Below are 19,522 nucleotides of genomic sequence, written 5' to 3'. Positions count from 1 at the left end.
TACTTTATGTGTTACTCAAGAACCACTAGACTTTAACACAAAATAAATAAGTAAAAATCCCTAGAGAAACTGCTTCCCTTGAATGAATGTTGTTATTTTCTCTTTCTGCTCCTTAGTGAGTCATAATATCTAGTCCCTTGTGCAGACCAGTCAAGAAATTCTATTGTCACATTTGCATCTGATCTGACACTTCTTCTTTGTACACTGAACACACAAATGCTATTTTTCAGATGCGTTGGGACAGCCTGTCAAGATGACTGAAGTGTTTCAGTTCATCAGTGCAGTACAGTACCATTGTGCTCTTCATAGTGTAGCACAAATACAATTAATCAGATCACTAAAATAGACTGCAGGTGCGTCACCATTGTTGTGAAAATGGCTCTCACGCACACATGAGAAGCTGGGTGCCAACTTTCAACTGCCCCTACTAACATCTTCCCTTGGAAGAACTATTTTCAGAAAATTGAAATATTTCATTTGAATTAATTTTGTAATGCAGATAATTACAAATTATTTAACAACACCATAAACAAAGACTATGTTACCCAATTTTAATTTCCTATTTTTCCCCTTTCAGGGGAGATAGCCTAGTAGAAAAAAATCAAAAGCTTTGAAATCTACATATCTCTACTTAGCAGCATGATGATATAGGGAAAGTTAATAATTTTATTGAAATCAAGTATCTTCATCAATAAAATAAGGACAATAACATTTGCTTTGTAAGGCTGTTTTAAGTATTCAACATTTAAACGTCAAACAAATGGAATAATTCTGGCACAAACAGGAAAAACAATAAGAAATAACTGATTTGATATCTCTTTTAGAAGACATTTGGTGATGAGGCTAGGAGAGGAGGTCTGTACAAAAACATGTTCTAGGGAATTTATGATTTTAGATATTTCCTCAAGTTTAGCTATTTGTTTATTCAATAGCGCTTATATAGTTCATACTAATTGTCACGCACTACCTTAAGCTTTATAAATATTAACTCATTTAATTCTCCCAACAATGGTGTGTGTGATTATTATCTCCAATTTACACTTGAGGAAACCGAGGCACATATAGATTAGGTAACTTGTCCAAGATGACCCTTTAAAAAAAGAATAAATTATACTTTCTTTTCAGTTACTTTAATGACTAAATGTTGAACATGACACACTAGACAATTATTCTTTTTTGTATTGAGTTCTTTTTATAGATTTTTACAACCTAAAAAATATGAATGTCATTATAAACCAATAATGCAAAAGATGATTAGCATTTGCAAATCAACAGAAGAACTTAAGTAACAAAATTCTTCACTGTTGATTATCACAATCAATCAGTACCTCTTCACTTGTGCATACATTTCTCCTCAAATGAGCCAGGAAGAAAAGAAAACTGGTTTTTTTTTTGTTTTGTTTTGTTTTTTTAGTGTTTCTGTCCTACATAGTGTCATTCATACTACTAGCTTCTTGTTAACATTCTAGTGTTTCAGTGAGTTTTATAGAATTAAGCTTAGTATTTTCTCTGTAATTTGGGACCAGAAATAATATGTGTTCATGATTCTGTGTGTATCTAAAAGGCATAATGAAGATCTACAAGGAAGATATATATATTGAGATTATGATATAAGAATGGATTTTATAACAGTCAGTATATGTAGCAGGCTTCTTGTGATTGAAATTTTTATATGACTGCTTTCTCTGCATGATGTAGGTGGACTTAGGCCATAGAGGTAATGGAACCCGACGATCTTTAAAATCTCTTCTACTCTACAGACTTTGTTCCAAACAAGATCAACTGCATCTTGGAAATATTATTATTATTTAAGGCAAAGTATTATATATTTCTTTGATTTAAAAATGTTATGTTTAGCTTAAGACAATTGATATATAACTTGGTCAATTACAAGATAGTGATTTTTTTTTTAACAAAACTAAGGTATAAGAAAATATTTTTAAAAGGGTGCTATGTTTTTACATCAATTATTTTTCTTTGTATTTTCTATGTGTTTAGTTATTCCATACCAGTTATAATTTTATTGTAGGACTATTTTTCCTTTTTTCCCCTGCTTTTCTTGCCTCTTTAAAATGGAGAATTTAAAATAAGTATCTTGTAAAATTACATGGCCTCTTACTTACATTCTATGTTGCTATTTTAACAGTTCTGTGTATTATGTAATTTCAAAAATTTAACAAAATAATCAGCAAGAATTAAAAATTGGTGAAATTACAATAATTTTCTATTTTTAAACATATTATTGTTATTTAAAACCAATTTTTTTATGTTACATCAAGCTATAAACTCTGGTATCTTCTGAATTAAACCAGTCACATTCCAGGTGAAAATTCTAACATTTTTTCATGTCTTAGTAACATATAATGTTTTAGTATGTTCTTCTTTACTTGCCCTGTCCCATCATAAGCTGATTGCCTGAATAATACCAAGGATTAAGTTAAATGTGTAAATGCCACAAGTCAATGCTAGACTAAGAAGATTCATAGAATTATATATTTATACTTTTTTCTACTAAGTATATTATTTCTATTGCATTACAAGTAATGATGAAAATAATCCCATGTTTGATCATCCACTCAAATTGGGTAATATAGTAAAGCTAGAGAAATCAAAGTATTTGACTCTATTTTTATTTTGAAATTCACACATCTCAAGAGAAAAATGCTCTTTTTTTAAAATTTTTGTCTTTTTGCTATTTCTTGGGCCGCTCCTGCAGCATATGGAAATTCCCAGGCTAGCGGTCGAATCGGAACTGTAGTCGCCAGCCTACACCAGAGCCACAGCAACGTGGGATCCGAGCCGCATCTGCGACCTACACCACAGCTCACGGCAACGCTGGATCGTTAACCCACTGAGCATGGGCAGGGACGGAACCCGCAACCTCATGGTTCCTAGTCGGATTCGTTAACCACTGCGCCATGACGGGAACTCCCGAAAAATGCTCTTTTGATTAAACAAATAAAACTGAAAATTTTTTCATTATATTGAACAGTACACACATACTTTATCATTTAACTTAAATAAATAAGTTAGAAATCATCTTTAAAATAAATAAAAGTTTACTTTCTAAAAAATTGATAACATGAAAAATTATACAGGGAAGCTGCTGGCTGACAGCAATTTTATAATTTAAATTTAATGTAGTTTCAAATGTAATTGTAATGTATACATGTAAGGATAACCTGACCCCCTTGCTGTACAGTGGGAAAAAAATAATAATAAATAATAAAAAAAAAAAATAAATAAATTTAATGTAGTTTCTATATATTTCAAATCATTAGTTGTCTGGCAGTTTAAAGTTTTTGTATGGTAAATGGCTACCATTTAAACTTAAACTGATTACTTGATGCTTCTGGATTGGAAGAATTAATATCATTAAAATGGCAATGCTGCCTAAAGCAATCTACAGATTTGCTGCAATCCATATCAAATTACCCTATGACATTTTTCACAGAACTAGAGAAAATAGTCCAAAAATTTATATGGAACCATAAAAGACCCAAAATTACCAAAGCAATCCTGAGGAAAAAAAGAAAAAACCTCTCCCAGACTTCAGGCAACACTATAGCGCCACAGTGATCAGGACAGTGTGGAACTGGTGCAAAAATAGACGTACAAATCAATGGTACAAAATAGAAAACGCAGAAATAAAACCCAGACTCCTGTCATCAATTAATCTTTGACAAAGGAGGCATGACTATAAAATGGGAAAAAGGCAGTCTCTTCAGCAAGTGGTGCTGGGGAAACTTAACAGCTGCATGTAAATCAATGAAACTAGAACACACCCTCACACCATGCACAAAAATAAACTCAAAATGGCCTAAAGACTTAAACATAAGACAAGACACTCTAGAACTCCTAGAAGAGAACATAGGCAAAACATTCTCTGACATCAACCGTACAAGTGTTTTCTTAGGTCAGTCTCCCAAGGCAACAGATATAAAGACAAAAATAAACCAATGGGACCTAATCAAATGCACAGCAAATGAAACCATTAAAAAAAAAAAGATAACCTACAAAATGGGAGAAGATATTTGCAAATGATACGACAGACAAGGGCTTTAATTTCCAAAATACGCAAACCACTCATACGATTCAACAGCATAAAAACAAACAACCCAAGTTAAAAAATGGGCAGAAGACCTAAATTGATATTTCTCCAAAGAAGACACATGGATGGCCAATAGGCACTTGAAAAAATGTTCGACATCACTAATTGTTAGAGAAATGCAGATCAAAACTACAATGAGGTACCACCTCACACTGGTCAGAATGGCCATCCTTTAAAAGTCTGCAAGTTACAAATGCTGGAGAGCGTGTGGAGAAAAGGGAACCTACCTACACTGTTGGTGAGAATGTAAATTGGTACAACCCCTATGGAAAACAGGATGAAGGTACCTCAAAAAACTAAATACAGAACTACCATATGATCCACCAGTCCCATTCCTGGGCATATATTCAGACAACACTTCATTCAAAAAGACACATGCTCCCCTATTTTCATTGCATCACTATTCACAATAGCCAAGACATAGAAACAACCCAAATGTCCATTGACAGATGAGCGGATCAAGAAGATATGGTACATATCCACAATGGAATTCTACTCAGCAATGAAAAAGAACAAAATAATGCCATTTGTAGCAACATGGATGGAACTAGAGACTCTTATACTAAGTGAAGTAAGTCGGAAAGAGAAAGACGAATACCATATGATATCCTTTTTATGTGAAATCTAATATATGGCACAAATAAACCTTTCCACACAAAAGAAACAAACTCATAGACATGGAGATCAGACTTGTGGTTGCCAAGAGGGAGTGGAAGGAAGTGGAATGGACTGGGAGTTTTGGGGTTAGTAGATGCAAACTATTGCATTTGGAGTGGATAGGCTATGAGGTCCTGCACATTGAGATATAGCTCAGGGATCTACATCCAATCACTTGTGATGTAACATGATAGAAGATAATATGAGAAAAAAATGTGTGCCTATGTATAACTTGGTCACTTTGCTGTAGAGCAGAAGTGGATGGAATGTTGTAAATCAACTACAATAAAAATGTTTTAAAAACCTGATTACTTTAGTAGGTTTTATGGTTATAAGTTTAATGTACCACAAAGAAAATTTCTTCTTATCTTAGAAGAAAAAAGAGTAACAAGGAGTGACTGGTTAAATCTACTCTACTATTATCCCAATTATTGATCAAATTTCCTCCCATACCTGTAGTGGACCTAGAGGGGAAAAGAAATTATTAGAAGCTACCTAAAGCTCCCTGAGGGAAATTGGAAATGATTTATTTCACCCATCACCATGTTGAGATTGGGAAGATTATAACAGAGTGTTATAATAATTTTTATAGTTTTATCTTCTTAACAAAACTGACAAAGCTTTAAATGTCCTTTGATGACCCAGAGGCCCTGAAGAGTAATCTGTAACTACTTCAGTGCCTCATATGGAGATAACTGAGAGCACAGTGGAAATAAAAAAGCATACTAAGTGCATTGTCAGGTATATTAAACACACTGTTCTCTAACCAGTCATCTTCAGAGACTTGGTTGAGTTGAAGGACCAATTTGTAAAGGTTAGTCTGTTTTGCACCACTAAAAACAAAGTTTGGTTCCCGTTTTACTGATTCTTCATTCCACTGTTAAAACTGTGGATCATCTCCAATGCCAGAAGAAATTACGTAAGTTTCAAGAGGGCAGATACTTGTGTGTATTTCCTATTAATTGATACTCTTTGAGACTGAAAAGAACTCAACTCAAAAAGATCTTAAGAATACAAACAAAAAAATTTTCAGACTCACAGGAATTAAAATATAAACTTCTTCAGCAAATTTATTTAAATATTTCTGATATCTATATTTTATATGTCTGTGATCATTTTGTGCCAGTAGAAATAATGCAGTTGTCAAAGTAACGGTTGTGTATACTTTGTAAATTTGATAATCATTTTGCACAAAAGTAACTTATTGTTTCAATTTCAAAGTTCAGAGACATTGCTGGACTTGTTAAATTTATAGATATTAAGCATCAATCTTTCTTCCTGCCGAACATAAAAGGATCAGCAAAAATCTCAATAAAAATTTCATATTAAAATGAATATATATACACACATATATATAATGGTATTTAAAATCTATAAATTTATTGTATAATATGCTCCAAATTAGTATTTCCACTTCTCATGTGCAGCACTGTTACCTTATTTAAAAAAACAAATTCAAAATCAACCAATAGGACATATAAGTTAATTTGAAAGCAGAACTTTAAAAAGTGTGAAACATTACTTCTAAGCCATTTAAATTGACAGGATGATAACAAATGTAAACAGTTATTCATGTGAAACCAAATAACCACGTTTATTTTTAAAAGATCAAAAACTTGTGGAATAAGCTTGATAGCATGTCACTGTCTTTAAAACAAAAGCATATGGAAGTCACAAGCAAAAGCAGACTGCGTATGTGCTGTTGGCTGCACTGCTTACACACTAACCTGAACGGAGGTTTGTTGGTAAGTTCTGAGAGTTCAACTTCAGGGCAGACTCATTCATCATTTTTATCGTGTTCAATGATATTTGAAACCCTCTTTTAAAAGAATTAGAAAAATGATGCAGATGCTGTGAAAAACAGTATGGTGTACCTCAAAAATTTAAACATAGAATAATCACATGATCTGACAATTCCACTTTTTTGTCTATACACAAAAGAATTGAAAGTAGGGACTCCAACAGATATTTGTATACCCATGTCCATAGCAGCATTTTTCACAGTAGCCAAATAAACAAGGAGATGTCCATTAATTCATTCAAGGAGATGAATGAATAAATGAAATATAACCTATACAGTGGACTATTAGCCTTCAAAAGAAGGACATTCTGACAGATACTATCACATGAATGGACGTTATAGATGTTATGCTAAATGAAATAAAGCAGTTACCAGAGCACAAATACTTATGATTTTGCTTATGTGCAGAGCCTAGAGTATTCCCATTTGTAGAGACAGAGTAGAATGGTGGTTTCTAGGACCCGAATAATGGTGGAGTGGGGAATTATTGTCTAATGGGTATGGAGTTTCAGTTTGGGAGGATAAAAGAGTTCTGGAGATGGATAATGGTGATGGTGGCACAATAATATAAATGTACTTAATGACAGGCAACCACATATTTTCACATTATTAAAATTGTAAATTTTGTGTTAACATATGTTTTACCACAACACACACAAGAAGTATAGGGTGCTCTGAGAAAAATAATTTATATGGTATTACAGCACATTCTCAAATCCCAAATTCCATCTTCCAAAGATTGGCGCCAAAGTGATGGTTCACTAAAGTGCTGGTTAAATACACAGATTCTAAGAGCCTGTCCTAGGGGGATTATGTTTCCAAACCAGCCTCTCTAGTTCCACATGTTCAGCATTCTACTTATCTTTCCTCTTTGGATGCAATTAGCATGGCTGATTGCAAATTTCCTGCCTACCAGCCATCCCATACATTTTAATAAATAATCAGACAAAGATATTTTCCTAAACCCCCTTTCTCCTCAAGTGTTAGCTTGCTCAGAAAATGCTTTTACCATCTATAACTCTTCATTCCTAAAACAAAGGATGATTCTTGATTTCAAGTCTCTCAATCAGGCTCCCTCTAAGTGCCCTGCTGCCACCTGACAAACTCTGGCTCATCTCAGTAGCCTCCAAAGTGGGATTCCACATTTATTCTTATCTCCCCTTCCATCCAGTTTTCACAACTCAGAGATCTTTCAAAGATGAGGTTGTCTCAAAAATCATTGTCCTTGGAGTCCAGACAAAGATGTTTTAATATGTCCTTCAGGGCCTTAATTTATCTGGCTCCCTTCCACCTACCCCTTTGATTTATCTTAAGCCATTGTCTTCACTCTCTCCTCTCACACTGGCCTTTGAATTCTTGAATACGTACTTCCTCCTTTTATTCACTATATTACTTTAATATATTTTGTTTGCTTTGCCTAGAATTCTCCTCTTTTCTTATATACTTGCTGGCTTTTATTCACCTGTTTTCACGGTCAAATTTTTAAGTAAGGGGATACTGTTTGGTACTCTGCCTTCATCATTTACGTAACTTACCATAAATGTAATTAAATATGTGAAAATATAACCCATTACAATTGTGATCATCAAATCTTTAAGTCACATTTTCCTTTGATATCCACATAAAAAGCCATAGACTTTACTCCTGAGAACTGTGTTACAGTGATCCCCACTTCCATGGCCACACCTCAGAAAGTTATCAGTCATTTCTTTCCTCCTGGTCCCAGCTTCATCTTGTATACAGCGTCCTGCCATCAGGGTCCTAAAGTTCCCCTAAGGTCCTGACAAGGACTCTTCTGCTGTTTTTTCCCTTGGTATTCATCAAGATTCTACTCTACTTTTTTCACTTTCATGGTGTATGTTTCACACTCAGACCAAAGTTGCCTCTTGAAAACACATTATGGAAAATGGTATTGATTGTCTACAACCAGTTTTCATCTTGTTTCTTAGAGTATATCTTTTCTGTTTTAGAATCAGTGATACGCCTGCTACAGATGATGAGTCATATCTGGTGGGAGGCTTCCTTGGTCATAACAATACCATTCCTATATACTAGGCGTTTGAATTCAGGTGCCATATGAGTCAATTAAAGTCAAAGACGCCTACCTTAGATACCTACCTTAGATGTTAGCTAAGGACTTCTGAAAACATTTTTTTCTCTTGAAACATAGATTTTAAAAAACCTCTTTGTTGTCATTTTGTCTCCCTGCTTTGGGTTTTGTATGTTGAAGATAGTACACTTGGACCTACAGAACCCTTCTTGAGACTGTAAGTCTCTAGTTAAATATTTAAGCAAATAAACCTGTACTCTGAGAAGAATATCAAATCAACCATTAGCTACCATACTTAATATTGGACAAATGATCTCTCTGTCTTCTGAGACAGCTTTACAAAGAATGCTATTTTATAATACTTGACACACCCAGAATTCCTATTATTTTCTCAAAGAGAGCAAGTAACTTTTTTTGTTTTCAGCTGTCCTACTTAAATCATGCCCACAAGGTCTTCTCATTTAGAAAAAAAAAAAAAGTCACTTTAACTAGATCATAGATGTTCTTTTCTCAAAATTTCAATGTACAGCAGTTATTTTCTCTTGTTAAGTAGTATTTCTTTACATACTTGTTTTAGTCTTTATCACATTACTTTATAATTTGCTGAATGCAAGGAACCTTTCTCTTATTCACCATTGCATTTGAAGGCCTTAGCTCAGCACCACATTCATGGAAGGACTGTAAGCATGCATGGGATAAATGGTTGAAACAATAAATACTAATCTAGTATTTTATGGGTTGCAGTAGAGAGGTCAACACAGCTTAGTAGAAAGGCTTCTCATAAGGAGTGACATTTTAACAGTCTTAAATGTTCATAAGAATTTGCCTTACAGAAAAAAATGGAGAAAATTAGGTCTTCAGAGATAGCATGTTCCCTGTACCTGAACCATCTGTAAGGAAATTTATTATGAGTGGCTAGATTATATGGTTGTAGTCCAACATTTAAAAGTAAAGAAAGTCACATATAACTAAATATAGTATGTATTAAGAAAGTGAATCCAGTAAATATGGAGACCAAACATTTTTAAGAGTGAGAAAATATGTATGTAGCAAAAAGCTGAGACAAAAATAATTTTTTACCTTATATTAGATTATAACTTTGGAGAAGGTATAGCATTTTGAACAAAATAACTCTTAAGATGTGACATCTTTCACTTTAATTGTATATAATTATGTTAAGAGGATTATTTTCACATGAATATACCAATATTTCATTGGTTTCCTCAAAAGCCTTTTAAAATAATCAATTAATATAAAAGTCATCTTTTAAGGATTGATGATGGAGCTAGGACTGGGGGGAGAGTGTTTGAGGGAGGATTAATTTTATAAGTAGTCAGTTCACTTATGAATATTTTACTGAATGGCAAGTTTTACTTCTCGATACAAAATCCTAAGTATGGGAACTTGGGTAATAAATACTAGGATAATGAGAATTCCTGGTACTTTACTGAGTTCTGGGATTAATAATTAATGATGTGGGTAGGTAATTTTCCAAATTCATGATTAAGTTTTTCTCTGATGACTAAAGCCATTCTTCAACTTTTATTTCTCTCAAAGAGCATCCTCTCTGGATTCATATTTCAGTGTATTGTACAGGGTCATTAGCATCAGTGAAATGAGGAAAGATGAAGGGAACATATTTCCACATAGAGAAATGGAATATGGTCTCAAGTGTTAAAAAATAAATTCCAGGATCTTATATCTCGGTCTTATAAGTAAAAATATTTTTTTTGAACTGCAAGTGGGAACTAGTATGTTATTTCAAGATATTCCCCTTTAAAGCAGATTTACAAGATATACAGGGCAGTGGTAAAAAGCTCAGTCTTCGGAGTCAACATTCTTACATGTTAATTGAGATTTCACTAATCATGGGAGAAGTGGGAAATTATCAATTTAGGCTTTACTTCTAAATTTGTGTTCTGCCTTTTCAAAGTTTGGTGACATTGAGCAGGATACATAACCTCTTTGAATCCCAGGAATTGACACATTTGGAAATTTATACTCAATTTACAGACTCTAGAGGGATATGTATATATATATATTTTTGTCTTTTGTTGTTGTTGCTATTTCTTGGGCCGCTCCCGCGGCACATGGAGGTTCCCAGGCTAGGGGTTGAATTGGAGCTGTAGCCACCGGCCTACGCCAGAGCCACAGCAACGCAGGATCCGAGCCGCGTCTGCAACCTACACCACAGCTCACGGCAACGCCGGATCCCCCAACCCACTGAGCAAGGGCAGGGACCGAACCCGCAACCTCATGGTTCCTAGTCGGATTCGTTAACCACTGCGCCACGACGGGAATTCCTCTAGAGGGATATTTTAAAAGGATGCAAAGTATCAAATATATATTTGATGCTCAAAGAGCAGTAGCTATAACTTTATTGAAGACTACCTACTTTTCTCAACTAACAGTGAAAATACAATTCTGCCATCTTATTAACTTCCCATTGCCCTATATGTAAATTTATTTACTAAATATTAAAGTGACTTAATTCTTCTTATTCCCACAGTCTTGGTTCCTTGAAATAACTGTATTTCTAAACACTAATGAAGTATATATACCATCCCCTCCTCCAATTTTAGATGCTGGATTCTGTGTTGGGAAAGTCACTTAAATTTTTGAGCCCTTGTCACCTCTCATTTAAATGGTTAATGTCCAAAACCCAACCAAAGATTGTTATCACTAAACAATAGATAACAATAGATAACAGTGCTTTAAAAATTATAAGGAGCAATTTAAATAAATGCTTAGTATTGTACTGAATTTGATTTGGGCTACCCAGACCACTATTAATGGATAACTTGGTGCTGATCTCCCAAATCGGCTAGCTTATTAAGACCTACTGCTTTTGTCTCCTGACTTTAGGAATGGGCTTTTTATCTGTCTACTAGGTAGTTTTAGCTTGGCTGCATTGTCACCTACTTTACTTCATCCTTAGGAGCAATTCTGTGTCCAAAATAATAGATGGTAATGTATTTCATGCAGCAAATGTAAAAATCACTTCCCTAAATAGTAATATCCTATTGTAGAATTAATTACATCTGAGCCATAAGATTCCCACTAATTTTCATATGGGTATTCTCCAAGAACAGGAGAAAATATTTGCAAATGAAACACCTATCAGGGGATTAATCTCTAAAATATACGAAACTCTCACACAGCTTAATATTAAAAAAAACAATCAAAAATAGAATATCTAAATAGGCATTTCTCTAATGAAGACTGAGGACCAAAAGCACATTAAAAAGACGTTCGACATCACTAATTATTAGAGAAATGCAAATCAAAACTGCAGTGAGTTATCACCTCACACTGGTCAGAATGGCCTTAATCAAAAAGTCTACAAACAATAAAGGCAAGAGAGAGTGTGGAGAAAAGGGAGCCCTCCCACACTCTTGATGGGAATATAAATTGGTATAACCACTGTAGAGAACAGTATGGAGGTTCCTTAAAAAACTAAGTAAGAACTACCACATGCTCCAGCAATCCCAATCCTGGGCATCTATCTGGAGAAAACCATAATTTGAAAAGATACATGCACCTCAATATTCATTGTAGCACTATTTACAATATTCAAGACATGGAGGCAATCTAAATGTCTAATGATAGAGGAATGGATAAAGAAGATGTGGTGTATATATAAAATAGACTATTACTTGGCCATAAAAAAGAATTAAATGCCATTTCCAGCAACATGGATGAACACAACTATTATCATACTAAGTGAGTGAAACAGAGAAGGATACATATCATAAATATCATATGGGATCTAATAAAACTTATTCACAAAACAGAAACAGACTCAAAGATTTCAAACTCAAACTTATTTTTACCAAAGGGGAAACTTTGTGGGGAGAGATAAACTGGGAGGCTGGGATTGACATATACACACTGCTCTATATAAAATAGGTAAGTAACAAGGACCTACTTACTGTATAGCATAGGTAAATCTACTCAGTACTTTATGGTGGATTATGTGGGAAAAGAATCTGAAAAAGAATATATATCTGTATATGTATAAATGATTCAATTTGCTATACACCTAAAACTAACATTGTCAGTCAACTATACTCCAATGATTTTTAAAAAAAAAAATAAAATAGGAGTTCCCATCATGGCACAGTAGAAACCAATCCGACTAGGAACCATGAGGTTGTGGGTTCGATCCCTGGCTCGCTCAGTGGGTTAAGAATCCAGTGATGCCGTGAGCTATGGTGTAGGTTGCAGACATGGCTGGGATCTGGCATTGCTATGGCTCTGGTGTAGGCCAGCAGCAACAGCGCTGATATGCTGCGGATGTGGCCCTAAAATATATGTGTGTGTGTATGCACACACACACACACACACACACACATACATACATATATATATATATATAAAATAAGGCAGAGATTATCATTTTATAAATAGAGAATTTGAACCTTAAATAAAAGGTGCACACCGATTCACTTAGGAGTTCTACATTGTAAATAGATATTCCTATAATTATTAGGGCCCTGTGACAGCGGAACAGAATAAGGAGGTGCCTTTTACTTTTGAAAGGCAGTCTGACACTAAAATGAATTAAGATCAATTCACGTTTTTATTTTCATCAGAAAGGAATTCAGTCAAATACTGTCTTTTGCAAAAATATTTTAATGTGGTTATCTGCTCAAAGTTTAAAAATAAACAGAAACCTCTCAAAGCATAAATGGGACTATTTCATAATGTAACTTTAACAAAACCTCTGGAACATAATTTAGATAACATAGGTCCAGAGTGACTCAATGAAAGCATGATAGATTCCACTTGAAGGCACAACAATTAAAAAGCTTGATAGAATGGCCTCAGTTCCTATGGTGATAGTTATAGAACTATTGAGGGATACTTTGAAAAGCATGAAAGAGTCATTGTGTTCTTTTCAGAAAATGATCTGTGACAGATTTATAAAAAGTAGAAAATAGAAAAATTCATACTTGAAATTATTTCACTCAGTTATGTATGTATTGAGGACTTGGAATTGAAGGCAGATGCCTTCAGTGTGGAATGTTGACCTACAGATTCAAATGGAATTGAAAGGAGTAAATTTATGAATAGATTTCCCACATTTCACTATTTATAAAAGGTGAGTAGATTCTGTTTCTTAAAGTTGATTTGTACTCAGAAATTGAGGTATGATTAATTTTCATTTTTCCAAATTTTTATGAGGTCTTCTGATTAACTCTTGAGTGAATATGTTAGCCATTTTCATCAAACCCCACTAATTTTAATTTACCATACTTAAGTCAACCAATATTTTCCTTAAATAGATTAACAGCAACTGCAGAAACCCCAAAGAAAGTAAAAGTAATCAAATACATAGAATGGAAAAAAGACCAATATGAATTATTATTTATTTATTATGATTTCTAATGCAACCATATCACAATGCTAAAATTAAAGTAATATGGTGAAGTTATTTTTAATAACTGAAAAATATTCAGTAAGACCAGCAAATTTTTATTTTGCGTATTATGATGTTAACCCAAACCCATGCACGTTGGAACCGCATCCCTGCTTTGATCAAGTTCCGCACAGCACAAAACCATGCAAAAGTGAGGCCATGTATGATTGTCTATTAACATAGTACTGTGCAAAGAGAGGACTGCTTGTCTTTTACTGTGAGATGATTCCTACATTATACTATGAAAGCAAACCAAGCAAGGATTAGCAACAACTTACACTGAAACGTTACATGTGAAACGTTATTTTACATCCTCCTCATAATTAAGAAGGAGCACGTCACGCATATACCCTAGACACAGAATTTTTCGAACGTATGTTAATAATCTGCTTTTACAAATTATTTGGGGGAAGTTTTGTAGCATTTTGAGGCATTTTATTGTTTAATCATGAAAGACGATGCTTAATTTAAAATATAGAAGTATTTTTGGAGTTCCTGTCGTGTCTCAGTGGTTAAGGAACCTGACTCGCATCCGTGAGGAAGTGGGTTCGATGCCTGGCCAAGCTCAGGGGGTTAAGGATTTGGCGTTGCCATGAGCTGTGGTGTAGGTCACGGACACGGCTCGGATCTCGTATTGCTGTGATCGTGGTGCAGGCCAGCAGCTACGGCTCCGATCTGACCTCTAGCCTGGGAACGTCCACATGCCGCGTGTGCGGCCCTAAAAAGACAAAAGGCAAATAATAATAATAATAATAATAATAATAATAATAATAAAACAGAGACAATGTGAAGATGGCTTAGTTTTAAAAAAATAAAAAATGAAATAAAATACAGAAGTTTTTAAAATCATTCTGTATTCCATAATAGATTCCAAGTAACAGCACATAAATACATAAAATAGTATAAAAAATTTATAAATAGAATAGAGAAAATCAATGTAAAGCCAGAGAAAAACCTAGTTGCTGTATTTGTCAGTTTTATCACATCAATGTTGAGAAAAATAAACTGCACATCATAGAGCTCACTTGTCTTGGGGTCAACTGTGGTTCTGCTTTGCTCTCTGAAATCAGCTAAAAGGGCTTAACCTGGCTTTGGCTGGTATACCTGTCTCCTCATTCTGGCATTAGCAGCTGCTCATGGCATGTTCTTGTCACGGTGAAGTGCAGGAGTACCAAGAGGGTGAGCTGGAATCGTGAAACGTCTTGTAAAGGATACATTAAAAACTACCATTCTGCCACTTCTGCTCACATTCCCATGGTTACAGCTGTCTCATAGATAAGTTCAAACTCAATGGAATCAGAAAATAATGCTCTCTTAATAGGGAAGTATAGTGAGGGAGACGAGGGGAGGAAAAGACAATGTTTGTTTTTCGCAATACAACAGACACTATCTAGCTCATATACCATCCATCAGTTTTAATACACATGCTATAATTGAGCCTTAATGTGTATTTTGATTAGTTTATGTTAATAGTTAAAAAGCCAAAACACCCTCATGTACAATAATCCTGTTATATTCAGAATGTTAACCATTTTGATAAGGTTTTTATTGAGAACATACTCATAAATCCTGATATACAACACAGGTTTGAAGTAAAAGTTGTGAAGCCTACTGCTTTCATTTCAAATAAATGACTTGGTGTGATTATTCTATCAAAAATGTATCATTTTGATGTAGACAAGTACAATAAATTTTAGATGATAAAAGTACTCTTACCGGTTTTATAACAAAAGATGAATTTTTCTGTAAAGCGATATCACGCATGCCTTATATTCTTAATATCTCCATATTCACATCACAAAAAATTAGATAAAAAAGCCTTATGCCTGTTTTAAATGTTTACAAGTCTTACTTTGCCTTATAGATCACATGTAATAGTAGAACCACTTATAGTCTTTAAACAGAGACAGAGGAGTTCCCGTCATGGCTCAGTGGTTAACAAATCCGACCAGGAACCACGAGGTTGCGGGTTCGATCCCTGGCCTTTCTCAGTGGGTTAAGGATCTGGCGTTGCTGTGAGCTGTGGTGTAGGTCTCAGACACAGCTCGGATCCCATGTTAGTGGCTCTGGCATAGGCCGGTGGCTACAGCTCCGATTCCACCCCTAGCCTGGGAACCTCCATATGCCGTGGGCGCGGCCCTAGAAAAGGCAAAGACAAAAAAAGTAATAAACAGAGACCAAAATCAAGACAGATTTTAAAATTAGTCATCCTTTAACTCCTAAAATATTATTTAAGGATTTTTGTTTTTACATTTTTACATCTATTTAATGATAAGTATTTAAGGTCTTTCTGCAAGTGATGAGTCAATGATTAATAACTATTTAAGCAGTAATTAATTATTAGGAAATCTTTAACAATACATGTCTTAAGTTGCTACAGATAAAGTTAGCTATGATATATACACGTTAGTGTCAGATTTTAAGGTGTCTCACCAATGGCTGAAACCATGCCCTAGTTCTGCCGTGGCTGAAGCCATGCCCTCGTTCAGTATTAAAGTTATTTTAATACTGTTTTGAGTGCCTACTATGTGCAAGGCACAGGTACTAAATGTATGTCTGCCAAATTCCCTAGTGGACAAACATCCGCTTCTTACTCAAGAACTACCAGGAGGGAGTTCCCATCGTGGCGCAGTGGTCAACGAATCCGACTAGGAACCATGAGGTTGCGGGTTCGGTCCCTGCCCTTGCTCAGTGGGTTAACGATCCGGCGTTGCCTTGAGCTGTGGTGTAGGTTGCAGATGCGGCTCGGATCCCACGTTGCTGTGGCTCTGGCGTAGGCCGGTGGCTACAGCTCTGATTCGACCCCTAGCCTGGGAACCTCCATATGCCGCGGGAGCGGCCCAAAGAAATAGCAAAAAGACAAAAAAAAAAAAAAAGAACTACCAGGAAATTTCTTTCATGTCTCTAAATGTGAAATGTTGCCCTCCCTGCTGCTCAGCTAATCCCATTTACTGCCTATTTAAATTTCTGTGATTACCTAGCAAAACAATCGCATATGTGATGAAATTTGGGACACTCAGTTAATAGTGCTTGAATAAAAACTCTTCTTTTCCCTTCACAGGCTATCTCCTGTTTTTGAACAGGGCTCTGCATTCGTTTGATATATGCAAATTACACAGTGGTCTTGCCTTTTTTTTTTTTTTTGGCACCATATTATTTACCTAAGCTTTTATGATATCTTGATAACCAGTTCTGACCATACTAAAGTTGTTCCAGTTCTTTTTCTGACAAATTCCTTTTATAATCAAAATAGCATCATAAGCCTTGGCAGCAGAATTTTTGTCAATCTTAATGGCAAGAAAAAGGATTAATAAAACTATGACTTTTCATGTCCCATTATACCTTTCAGTCTTAGGGCACTTTTTAAAAGTTATACGTATACAATTTTGCTATGACAGGGCCATTAGTTGTACCTCCTTTGGGTTTAATTTATTTATTTACTTATATTTTTTTGTGTCTTTATTTCTCTTGATTATGTTTTGTTTTGTGTTTTTTTTTATTGTTTTTTTTTATTGTCTTTTTGCCTTTTCTAGGGCTGCTCCCTCAGCATATGGAGATTCCCAGGCTAGGGGTCTAATCAGAGCTGTAGCCACCGGCCTACGCCAGAGCCACAGCAACGCGGGATCCGAGCCGCGTCTGCAACCTACACCACAGCTCATGGCAACGCCGGATCCTTAACCCACTGAGAGAGGCCAGGGATCAAACCTGCAACCTCGTGGTTCCTAGTCAGATTTGTTAACCACTGCGCCACAACATGACATCCTGGGTTTAATTTAAAAAGCAGTTAAGGACAGGTTTATTACATGGAAAACTATACACATGGAGTGGCCAAATCTGTCATTTGTAAGAACAATTAGATTTAAAATTGTAATGTCACAAAATACAAAAAAAGAGAGAGAGAGATTTGAAGGTATTGCATGTAGCATTTCTTTCCTATGAATGTTTGTTTCTGTCCCATTCACCATTTTGACCCTTTTTCCGTTTGTAATCAACAAATTCCCTGGTGTTTAAAGGCCACATTAATCCTCCCTCTTTTTTTCATACTAGAAAACATTTTAATGAATTCATCATGCAGGTAGATTAATTCCGAATTGTCGTTAATATTATTTTGAAGTCCCAGATAGTTGGTCTGTATTTGATTGATCCCTGTGTTCTTGAAAATGCGTGTATGTGTGATCTGTATAACAAGAGAGAAGACAAATTAGAATAAAAGGAGTTGTGTACTTGCTCCATATATTGTTTTAATTATGTTGATGTCACTTTACCTGGATATAGTGTGAGAGCACAGAAAAATGTAGACTTGAAAGAAAAGCAAATAATGAACCAACAAAACAAGCAAGCAAAAAAAAAAAATCAGTCAATAAATGTTTTTATCATAAAATGTGAAGAAATATCTTGGAGAGAATATGTTATATGACTTCTAAAATCAGACGAACCAGGAAATTAATTGCACCCTTCATTGTTTCACAGTTTTATGAATTTGTAAGTAAAATATGTATAGTGACCAGTAATTAGGAAACAGAGAAAAAGGATATCAAATTCTTCCCAAAAGCAAAAAAAAAATTAAAATTATCAGTAATAGTATATGCCAAATATAAAGAAAATATATGTGTAACATGTGATAATCACTTCACAGTACTTACAAATATCAAATCATTATGTCGTATACTTAAAACTAATACAGTGTTATATGTCAATTATATCTCAGTTTTTAAAAATAGGGAAGTACCTGCTCTGGTACAATGAGATTGGTGGCATCTCTGGAGTGCTGGGACACAGGATTGATCCCTGGCCCGGCACAGTGGGTTAAGGATCCAGCATTGCTATAGCTGGGGCATAGGTTACAACTGCTTGGATTGAGCATACAAGGGCTAGGATCTGATCCCTGGCCCAGGAACTCCATATGTCCTGAGGTAGACAAAAATAAATTTTTTTTTAAATAAAAAAAAAAATCCAAGGATTCTGACTTTTCTTTGGAGGATTTTAATTAAAAAAAAATTTAAAAATACAGCAAACAGCTATATTGTGTAACTTTAGGAATGGTTTCCTTTTGTTTTTTCAATTTTAGGAGTTAAAATAGTTTTCTTCATACAGCCTAACACAAAAAGAAAAAAAAAGTTAAATATTGAGGAAGGATTTAGTCTTTTTTACCTTTCTTGACCTTCATTAAAAGTTCATTTTAAGTCATTTTATTCTTAATGATGATATTAAGTACATTTGATATTCATAGGAATTTCACTTGGAAAAGAAAAGATTTCACAATAGTAGAATGTTGGCCAAGTAGCTAGTTATTGCATACTTAAAATTTCTGGTCTTTAAAATGACATCAAAACCCTAGATCCTGGTAATTAATGATATTAATATCTGTTGATATATGTTTAGACTGTGCTAATCCAGGGGTCATAAACACTGTCAAATTTAGAAGATTATGTTTTAGCAATTGTGTCCTTTGATTTAAGAGTAATTGCTTCTCTTTGTCTC

At 34.7% G+C, this 19,522-nt stretch overlaps 1 protein-coding gene across 2 annotated transcripts in view; it reads left to right on the top strand.

Annotated features, from left to right (window-relative positions):
• The window catches only part of CCSER1 (coiled-coil serine rich protein 1), an 823,961-nt gene that overhangs the window by 300,006 nt on the left and 504,433 nt on the right, over positions 1 to 19,522 (top strand). The gene's annotated exons all lie outside the window — the stretch shown is intronic.

The sequence above is a fragment of the Phacochoerus africanus genome, chromosome 10 (assembly GCF_016906955.1).
Source record: "Phacochoerus africanus isolate WHEZ1 chromosome 10, ROS_Pafr_v1, whole genome shotgun sequence".
NCBI classification, from domain to species: Eukaryota; Metazoa; Chordata; class Mammalia; order Artiodactyla; family Suidae; genus Phacochoerus; species Phacochoerus africanus.
This window is presented reverse-complemented; position numbering and strand designations above follow the sequence as displayed.